Below are 10,317 nucleotides of genomic sequence, written 5' to 3'. Positions count from 1 at the left end.
TATCTGTTGGTTATTGTGGGGTCTGAGTGTATAGTGCTTGTTTGTTGCTTAGTAACCAGCTGATCACTTAATCAGCCCGCAGCTGCAGCTAGTTACTTCTGTTGTTAGCTGCCTATATCTAGCGGGAGTGATTATTGCTTGGTGTCGGTTCGACACTCTTGTTTGTGCTCTCTTACCCAGTTCTGGTGCCTGAGTTTCCTTACGGAGTTATTTCCTTGATCTCGTCTGTGTTTCCAGACTTCTGGAGATCGTTTGGAGTTCTCTTCATCCAGTTCCAGTTTGGCATCCGCGCTGGCTTTATTCATATCACTCATCCTCTCCTGTGAATTTGAATCCTGGTCGCCCGCCTGCTATACGTGGTGTTTTGAGTATTATCCCTGTTACAACCTGTCTTCAATAAACTGCTTGCTTGCATTTGGATCTACGACTCTCATTCTGACAGTAACCCTTTAGTATGAACACTATGAATGTTTATTAATGTAATTTTTCTTGCTCTCTTTCTTCCTCCCTAGCCACATGACCAATAAAACAGTTTGAGACCTATCTGCAGTGTCAGTGTGCTTTTATTAAGTAAAATATTGTGTTGTGATTGCATCTCTGACAGCTGCGCCAGCTGGGTGGTCAAGTGTGATGGGGTCAATTTCATCAGGGAGAAGCTGGTTTTGTGGTGGTACTCGCTCCTTTCTGATAGTGGCTATATTATGCAGATAGCACATGCAGCCACTATCTGTGATGCCCGCTCTGGTGACACTCTTAAACACCTAAGGCAGTTGAAACGTGCCTTTAGGATGCCAAAGGTCATCTCGATCTTGACCCTGGTTTTACTGAGGGCCACATCGAATCGGTTTTGTGGCCCTGTCTGAGGGTCAGGATAGGGGGTTAGCAAAAACCTCTGGCATGCATAACCTCTATCTCCTACCAACAGGCCATCAAAAAGCCCTGTCATAGAACAGAAAAGGGGAAAATTGTGTAAGTTTTACTATTAAAATTAAAACTTTAAAGTGTACTGTACCAAATTTAACTTGCCTTCCTCAAAGCGCTGACACAAAATAGACTCACGGAAAATTTGTGAGTCATGCACTGATCCAGGCCATTTGGCATCCAAACTTGTGATGATGCATTCATGATCACAAGTCATCTGCAGATGAAATGTGCAGTAAATAATTGTCCTATCTGTTAGTTACTATTTATTTAAAGATTGATCTCAATGCAAATAAAAACCATTTCACATAGGCTATATAGTAGCCCTAGCTAGGGATGGGAATTGATAAGAATTTAACGATTCCGATTCCATTATCGATATTGCTTATCGATCAGATTCCTTATCGATTCTCTTATCGATTCTTATTGGGTGAGGGAATAAGTACAAATTTGTTTGTATTAACTCGCTTTAATATCTGATCAGAAGACACAGCACAGAGTATACACAAATTATGTGTAGCAACCTCAGAACAAACCTTAAAGTAGGTGAGCTACTTCTCAAAGTAAAGTCCAGGGACCTATAGCCTAGGGCAGTGTTTCTCAACCAGTATGCCACAGCACACTAGTGTGTGCCTTGAAAGATTATCAAGAAGAGTGCCTTAGGATTAGGAAATTGATAATTTTCACATTCATTGGTCCGAAAAAAAAAAAAAAAAAAACCCTGCCATTTATGTGCCATAAAAACTAAAAACACAGACTGAAAACAGTTTAGGAAGAGCTTGTGCCTTTTGGAATATTAACAGTGCTCATTTGGATTAGGCTACTGAGTCACTAAAACAATCTTTGTCGAATAATACACGGGTTTTCTTCACATTTTGAACGTTTTTGTTTCCATTTGTTTAATTTCAAGATCTGATGTGACTTATCCATTGTTGTTTTTACAGCTACAAAGCTGGGAGCTCTAAATGATATTCAGGCACATTATACACTCTTTTAACATTAAATAAAGCACAAAAATAGTACCTGATATTATCATTGTCACACTTTGAGATTGTTGTTCCAGCCCGACGTCGCAGTAAAATAGGATCCGTTTCAAATAGAATTGTCGCTGGTTAAACTTTGATTAACATGGAAAATGATACTTTTTATCGCGTGTCGCGCCGTCGCGTCGCATGTAGTTAGGACGCGGTCAGAGCGCTTCTGCCTCGATGCCATGTTTGCTCATAGTGTTTGCTACGTTCTGAACCAAAACAACGCAGCACGTGTGTGACGTCGTGTCACATTTGAACGAGCGGAACCGATAAGCGGAATCGTTAAGCAGGCATGCTAACGGTTCCAAGGAATCGATTCACTGGGCACCGGTTCTGAAGAAGAACCGGTTCTCGGTTCCCATCCCTAGCCCTACCTGAACATTAAGGCTGTGAAAAGACTTTCTGTTCACATAATCTGCCTCATGTTCTCCTAGAGCTGTGGAGATTGCAACATGTGTGCAGTCTATTGCTCCTATGACTCTAGGGAATCCTATCATAGGAATTAAAAATATATATTTAAAATCATTCTTAACAGGTAGCTACTGCAGACTATTGTTGTACAAAAGGCCCACTATGAGTCAAACTCATACTGGAACAGATAACCCGGGTCCTGCTGAAAGTAGTCAGAGTTCTGTTGAGATATAAGAACCGCACCTTGGACACTTATGCTATCCTTGATGATGGATCCGAACGCACCATCTTGTTACTTGCTGCAGCCCAGCAACTGAATCTGAAAGGTGACGAGGAGGAGTTATCCATTAGAACCATCCATCAGAAAGTGTCACGTTTACAAGGCTCAACAGTTTCGTTCAGCATATCTCCAGTGGTGCAACCACATAAGACATATCAAGCAAGCCTTTACTGCTGATCAGCTAGGATTATCTCACCAATCCTACCCGATGGAGGTACTCACAAGCAAGTACAAACACCTGAAGGGTCTTCCTATCCAGTCCTTTGAGAAGATTCACCCTCTCCTTCTGATTGGTGCCGATCAGCCACATTTAATTACCGCAATCGAGCCAGTTCATCTTGGACCACCTGGCGGGCCAGCTGCCATCAAGACAAGACTGGGTTGGACACTACAGGGTCCAGCGAAGCTCCTTCTGAATCCTCTTCATCCTCAGCAGATCCTTTTCACATCGGTGTCATCCAAGCAAACGGAGCTGATGAGAAATGTTGTGAAGTTATGGGAACTGGACATTTTTCCCTACCGTAATTAAAAACTGGTCACCCGCTCCAGGGAGGATCAAACGGCCCCTGAACTCCTGAACAAAGGAACTGTCAGAGTTAACATAAATGGCGTCCAGAGGTATGCTACCCCCCTGTTACGTAAAGCCAACATGGCTCGTCTTAAAGCCCCTCAAGAAGCAGTAATGCCACACCTTCGGAGAACTGAACGGCATCTCTTGAAAGATCCTAAACATGCAGCGACCTATTCTATGGAGATCAAGAAACTAGTGGAAGAAGGGTATGTGGCCAAACTGGATCCAGACAAAGCACCACAGAGCCATGAGAGGTGGTTCATACCACATCATATGGTCACCCACAATGACAAAAATCGACTGGTCTTCAACTGCTCGTTCCAGTACAAGGGAATGAACTTAAATGAATCCCTAATTCCTGGCCCAGTACTTGGTCCGTCATTACTTGGAGTCCTGATAAGATTCAGAGAGCATTCCGTAGCTGTGAGTGGGGATGTGAAGGGAATGTTCCATCAAGTCCGACTTCTGGAACAGGACAGACCTATCCTGCGATTTCTTTGGAGAGATATGGAACGAGACAGAGAAGCGGACGTCTATGAATGGCGGGTGCTCCCATTCGGCACAAGCATGTACTTGACAACACAGAGACAGGTGATAACCTACAATTCACTATACAAAGGAGCTTCTATGTTGATAACTGTCTCCAGAGCCTGAACACAGCTGATGAGGCCAGAGGGCTGATTAACCGTCTCAGGGAGCTACTGGCAGGTGGAGGATTCAATATCCGACAGTGGGCCTCAAATCAACCTAGTGTAGTAAGTCATCTACCCAAGAAAGCTCAGTCTACCAGCACTGAACTGTGGTTGTCACAAAGGCAAACAGAAGTTCCTGAATCCACTTTAGGTCTGCACTGGTATTGCCGCAGCGACACTCTTAGGTACAAGCACCGTCCCCTAGAGTATGAACAGCCCACCATGCGCAATCTATATTGAATCATTGCCAATCAATATGACCCATTGGGCTTCATCCTCCCATATACAACCAGAGCAAAAATCCTAATCCAACAACTGTGGGCTAAGCCGAGAGAATGGGATGATCCTTTATTCCCTGATGAACTCTTGCAGAACTGTCTGCAGTGGGAAGACAAACTCAAATCACTTTCCACTATTACCTTCCCTAGATGCTATGTGACCCCAGAAATGGATAATTCTTCTGTTGTGTTGTAAGAGAGATACATGTGTTCTGTGACGCATCAGAAAGAGCCTATGGTGCAGTCTCATACCTGAGAACTGAGAATAGTCAAGGAAAGGTACAGTTAGCATTCCTACTTGCACGCTCCAGAGTTGCACCTAAGAAACAGTTGTCCATTCCCAGACTTGAACTCTGCGCCGCACTCTGTGGAGACCAGTTTAGCGCAGTTGCTAAGGAAGGAACTTACACTTGAGTATCAGAAAATTACCTTGTGGTCCGATTCCACCACAGTGCTGAATTGGTTGCAGTCAGATTCGTGCCGGTTCAAAGTCTTTGTTGGCACCAGGATCACAGATATACAAGAAACAACAAACCCACAGGATTGGAGGTACGTGGACTCTGCTCAGAATCCTGCTGATGACCTAACAAAGGGAAAACGTCTTGAGGATCTAGCCAGACCAAACAGATGGAGTAATGGAGTAATGATCAGCTAGGATTATCTCACCAATCCTACCCGATGGAGGCACTCCCTTCCTCTTAATGCACCATGATCAATGGCCTACAAGTCCTGTTAACAGCTCCTTGGAAGATGATTCGGAGTTGCGTAAGTCAATGTTCTGTGCCCTAAATGTAGTATCCAACTCAGAGATTCCTGATGCCAGCCAGTATACAGCCTACAGAGAATTATTGGAAGCTACTGCACAATATGTTCATGGGGCTGCAAGTGGAGAGCCACTAACAGCTGCAGATTTCCTACAAGCAGAAATACTTCAGTGGAGAGCATCTCAGCAAGATAGTTTTCTCTGTGACTTCCAATGCTTGAAACAAGGTAAACCTCTGCTTTGTATACCCTCAAAGCGAAATGATCAGTCGTAAACGATGGCGCCACAGTCAGATCCTCACAGACTTATTCTGGTCCTCATTCATCAAGAATTACCTACCAAATGTGCAGACCCGATCTAAATGGCAGAAAGATGTTAAGGACATTGCCGTTGGGAATGTTGTTATGCTGGTAGACCCTCAATTGCCTAGAGCTATGTGGTTAATCGGAAAGGTCACCAAGGTCATGCCGAGTGCAGATGGGCATATCAGAGCTGCAGATGTGCTAATCAATGGACGAACCTATACCAGACCAGTTTCAAGGATGATTGTACTTCCTGCTATCCCTGATGACACAGAAACCTCATAATTGTAGACCATTTATCAGGGACAAATTTAGTTCCTAAATTTGGGGGCGGCTGTACAAAAGGCCCGCTATGAGTCAAACATGTATATAGTTAACGTGGGAACATCACTTATTATGTCGAGTAGGTGGCAGCCTGCCCTTTCTCAAGTTCATTGCAAGTATTGCATCAGCTGTAACGCAGACTGCGTCATGAGGAAATTGATAGAATCTCCGGTCAGGTGTGGACTGTTAGTGCTTGAGTACTGAAAATTTACCCTGTTCTAATGATTCCTGAGTGGTTTAGTTGGTGTGCGTCAATGACGATTTGTAAGTGCGCTGTTTATTATTAATGTTTCTTTGAGAGTTTCTAGCAGCTATTTAACATTGTAATATGTGCTGATTTATCCTAATGCTAAGCTAATTATGACTGTTTGTGAAAGACGTCAATTGTATAATATTTGCTTAGCGTTAAGTGACTATTCAATATGATTATTCTCACTGTAATAATGTAATCGATACAATTGATTACTTTATTATGAGAATTGTTGTTCTCTTTCGGTTATATTATTTGAATATATTCTGATAATATCGTTCTAATGTCCTAGCTTATGAGCATACTGTTGTACTAATTTGTGATGATACTATTGCAGTTAGTAATTATTCTTTCTCTCTGTTTATTTAGAACCACACATACACAGAGAACTACATATTGTTTATATTGCAACCAAAGGAAGAAATCCCTTTATGCCATACCGTGCTGATTGCTGTTTCTTTATCCTAACTATTGAAGTAAACCTATATCAACCTGATTCTGTCTTCCTGAGTCGTGACTGACATCCTGTAGCGAATGCAACATATTACCACCTGATTGAGTCACAACTAACCCTTCCTAACAATCGATTTCTAAGTGTGAAATATGCTTTTTTTTTAAAAAAAAAAAAATGAGTGTGAAAGGTTAAATTTGTTCATGTGATGTCACCCTATCAAGATATCTTACCGGCAATTTTATAAAAGCCCTCTTTTATGGACATGGTCGATAAATGTCCAGGGAACACAATGAAGCTATTTATGTACCCCTTCAGAGCGAGGACCACCTTGCGAATGGTTCGACAGACTGTGTTTTTCCCTAGATTCTCTGCATCACCGACCGAATACAAGTATGTACCACTTGCAAAAAAATGCAACGCAATAACTTACATACCATTTGCGGTACAGTAAGGGCATGGCTTCGACGAGTCACATTTGTTATGTGCGACTCAAGAAGTTCACAAAGATAAGACATTCCTTCCACGGAAAATCTGTATCTTTCATACAAGTAAGTATCAGGAAAGTCAAATGGATTTTGTCTGTCCCTAAAAACTCTTTCTCTACGAAGTGCTCGTCTAACAATTTGCACGGAGATGTCCACAGGATTTGGGAGAAAAGGTGAAGCCATTGCAACAGAGAACAGACGCTGGGAATTAGTTACGTCACCTATATGTTTCTTTGCTCACAGCTGATTGGTCAAACTTCAGTCTGAGATCTTGAATCCAGAACATAACCTGCCCCGGAGCAGGTTAGCCGTGCAGTGTAAGATACCATGGCGACGAACACTGATTAAAGCCGAGCTACTTTCATAGTACCTAAAACCCAGGGTTGGCGGAAACTAAACTGGAACATAGCTGGCTAGCCACCTAAACCGGCTTCATGGTATAGGCCCCAGATATGTGCCAGTATATTAGATTCAAACATTCGTTCTTAAAGTGACAGCAGCCTAAAATACCTGTCTGTGTCAGTAATGTTAATCAAACAACAAAAGATGTTAAATAAATGTAAACATGTTAAATAAAACTACTGTACCTAAAAAATTTAGTTTATTTAAATGGTATCGCTATTGTATTGGTCCTATTGTTTGTAATATATAGCAATTCAGAAAAACTGTAATGTGCATTTGTTATTGAAGACAAAGTGTGCAATTTGTAGTAAACACTTATAGTCTGCACTGATAGCCTCGGGCAAGTGCGCTGACATGTAGCGCCGTTGTGCTTCAGGAGACCTGAGTTCGAGTCCTGAGTTCGAGTCCCGGCTCATGGACCTTTACCGTTACCGTCCCACCCACCTCATTTCCTGTCTAGCTACTGTCCTATCCTAATAAAACGCCAAAAATAAATCTTAAAAAAAAGATGTATGTTTTGAAGACACTCGTAATGTACTTGTAACCAGTGGCGGCTTACAATAGAGGCCTCAATAGAGGGCGCTGGGGCGCCGCCCCCATCAAAATTCCAGAAATATACATGTACAAAAATGATATAAAAATACAAAAATAAAATAGTTTACACATACGATGTGCCAGCTGGTAGTAAGAAGAGCCTCAGCATTTAATAAAAACTGGCTTTAATCAGTTAACTATTTTCTATGTTTTTCAATTATGTTTCATGTGGTTTCAAGAGCGAGGGACGCTGGACAAATGGATGTCTATCTGAGTCCTTAAAGTCCCTGTAAAGGCAAAAAAATAATTCTAAGCACATTATAAATGTTAGAAATGTATTGCTAAAACATATTACAAAGACTGTGAACTGTGAAGTACTGAATTGTGGATTTAGACCGTTAAACAGTTTTTCACCATTGCTGTGTTCTGGATTTTTTGGGCGGGGCTAAAACTAGGGCTCTATGACGCACTGGAGCCCCTGAGCTCCTGGACATGCCCCTACTTGATGACGCACTGGAGCCACTGAGGCTGCCCCCTCCCCTATCAGTTCGCCGCTCAATCACGAGTTGCTTAGTACTATACTACAGCCTACAGTTTGCTAGCAAGCTATGCCTTCGTCACGGAAATGCGTATTACCTTGATGCGATCACTTACAAAACAGATCGGTGTCCTTATTTAAATTTACAAACAACGATCATATCAAAAAGAGGTGGATTAATTTTGTGAAGAACCACCTTGATGGAGAGAACTGAGGATCACCACCAACACCCGCCTCTGTAGTGATCATTTTACACAGGATAGTTTTATAAACTTTCGTCGGAGACAACTGGAATTCACTGATAATCAGCTGTTACTAGTGAATGGGGCCGAGCCGACTATCTCCCGCCTCGGCGTTCATCCCCCGTCAGGCCGACAACTACTATGGAGCTAGAATTGTCTTTATTACATGCGAGAAAATAAATGATCTGAGAGATAAAAAAAAGTTTGAGAAAAAAAGTTATCACACTGATAGCAAAAAAGCATTTCATGAGAGAAAAAAAGAATATTTGAGAGAAAAAGTTTTCATTCCAATAGCAAAAAATAATAATATTTGAGACTTAAAAAAGTTTTGACAGAAAGCATTTTCTCATAGAACATAAAAAAATATTAGGGTAATATTTTTTACTGATTGTTTTACGGTGGGGGGGTAATTGCCACCGTAAAACAATCAGTAAAAACGAAAACCATTTCAAATTAGACATGAGTCAAGCTCTTGGTCGGAAGTTTAGCTTGGACCCCCTTGTGGCCCCCCTAAATGTGGAGTGTGAAATAATTTTTACAAAACTGTTTTTTTGCTATCGTTGTTTTTCACATCCGTTATTAGACAGTGACAACGCGGAACACAAATGTAACCCACACATTTTCTAGAGGGACTTAAAGCGGAACACAACAGTATCGTTGCACATGGATCTGCAGGTTTTTTTCTATTCAGAAGTTGGTGGACGTTTTGCGCGAATATTATAGTTTAAGCAAATAAGGAACTATAGAGGTGAGTAAAGTTGTTAATATGTTGTATTTGTATTTATAAAACGGTTAGTTCCAATCCTTGATTCTGATTGGTCAATAGCTGTGCTTTATTCACGATAAAACATGGCTATGACCGCTTCACCCAACTGTTCTATGTATCAGTACACAACACCCCTAGCAACCACTCTTAGTAACTTAAACACATGTTTGATCTCATTGATATTGTTCATTGAAGCTATAGTAGAGTATTGTGAGAGATCGAGTAAGCGAGTGTACCTGCATTTACAGTAGATATGGCATTTTCCTTCAGGTCAGTCATATTCATAATAAAAAAAAAATCGTTTGAATGTCCGATGCAATATCTTGTCCTTTTAACAGTTAAGGGGTTTTTCCGTGTCCATAGTGACTGCAACGAGCACAGCGCTTTGATGGGCGTACTGTACTGCTTTCGCTCTCTCGCTCTGGTCTACGGGTGTGTGCGCGCCCTTCCGGGAGAAGTGCCCTTAGGACCCGTATAAGGAAATTCCGCCCCATCTGACGTCACACATGCCCATACTCGAAAAAAACTTTCCGAAACTTGTGACAAACTGGAAGGAGTATTTTTGGCACAGAATATTCCATCAAACGTACAACTTAATTTTTGAAACTTTGTCCATGTTTAGCATGGGAATCCAACTCTTTAACAGTGTAAAAAACTCAGTATGCATGAAATAGCATTCTTTACGAGTATCCAGTCTGTTTACCTCTGGTGAAATAAGCAGCCAACCTCCACCCGAACTGCTGAGAACATCACTTCTTTCAAGAAGCAAGCCCTTAACCGCCCCACACTCTTAAAACAATGCTTCTCGCCTCATACGCCCATCGCCCATCACAGGGTGCACCCTGTATACTGAACGTCACGCCGGCCACAGCACCTGGGGGTAAGGACAGATGAGGTGATAGGAAAAAAAGACGGAAGAATGGGGAGACAAAGGCGAGAAAGGAAAGCAAGAAAATTCTTGGTCTGGTTTCCCAAACACACTGCCGCTCAAGCCCTCAATCTTGGTGCCATATGATGGTATTGGACGCCCCTCGGTGGACTGCTTTGGTCCAGCTTCAAAGCAGACGTGAGGT

At 42.0% G+C, this 10,317-nt stretch overlaps 1 pseudogene across 1 annotated transcript; it reads right to left on the bottom strand.

Moving 5' to 3' along the window:
* Nucleotides 1-566: 566 nt before the first annotated feature.
* LOC311090036 (putative nuclease HARBI1) lies at nucleotides 567-6,945 on the bottom strand (annotated as a pseudogene). Its single transcript has 4 exons — nucleotides 6,508-6,945; nucleotides 2,327-2,442; nucleotides 1,027-1,138; nucleotides 567-939 (listed from the first exon to the last, which is right to left on the bottom strand). The product of its transcript is annotated as a putative nuclease HARBI1 (transcript).
* Between the last annotated feature and the right edge of the window lie 3,372 nt (nucleotides 6,946-10,317).

This window comes from Abramis brama (assembly GCF_963993115.1).
Source record: "Abramis brama genome assembly, chromosome: 9".
Lineage (NCBI taxonomy): Eukaryota > Metazoa > Chordata > Actinopteri > Cypriniformes > Leuciscidae > Abramis > Abramis brama.
This window is presented reverse-complemented; position numbering and strand designations above follow the sequence as displayed.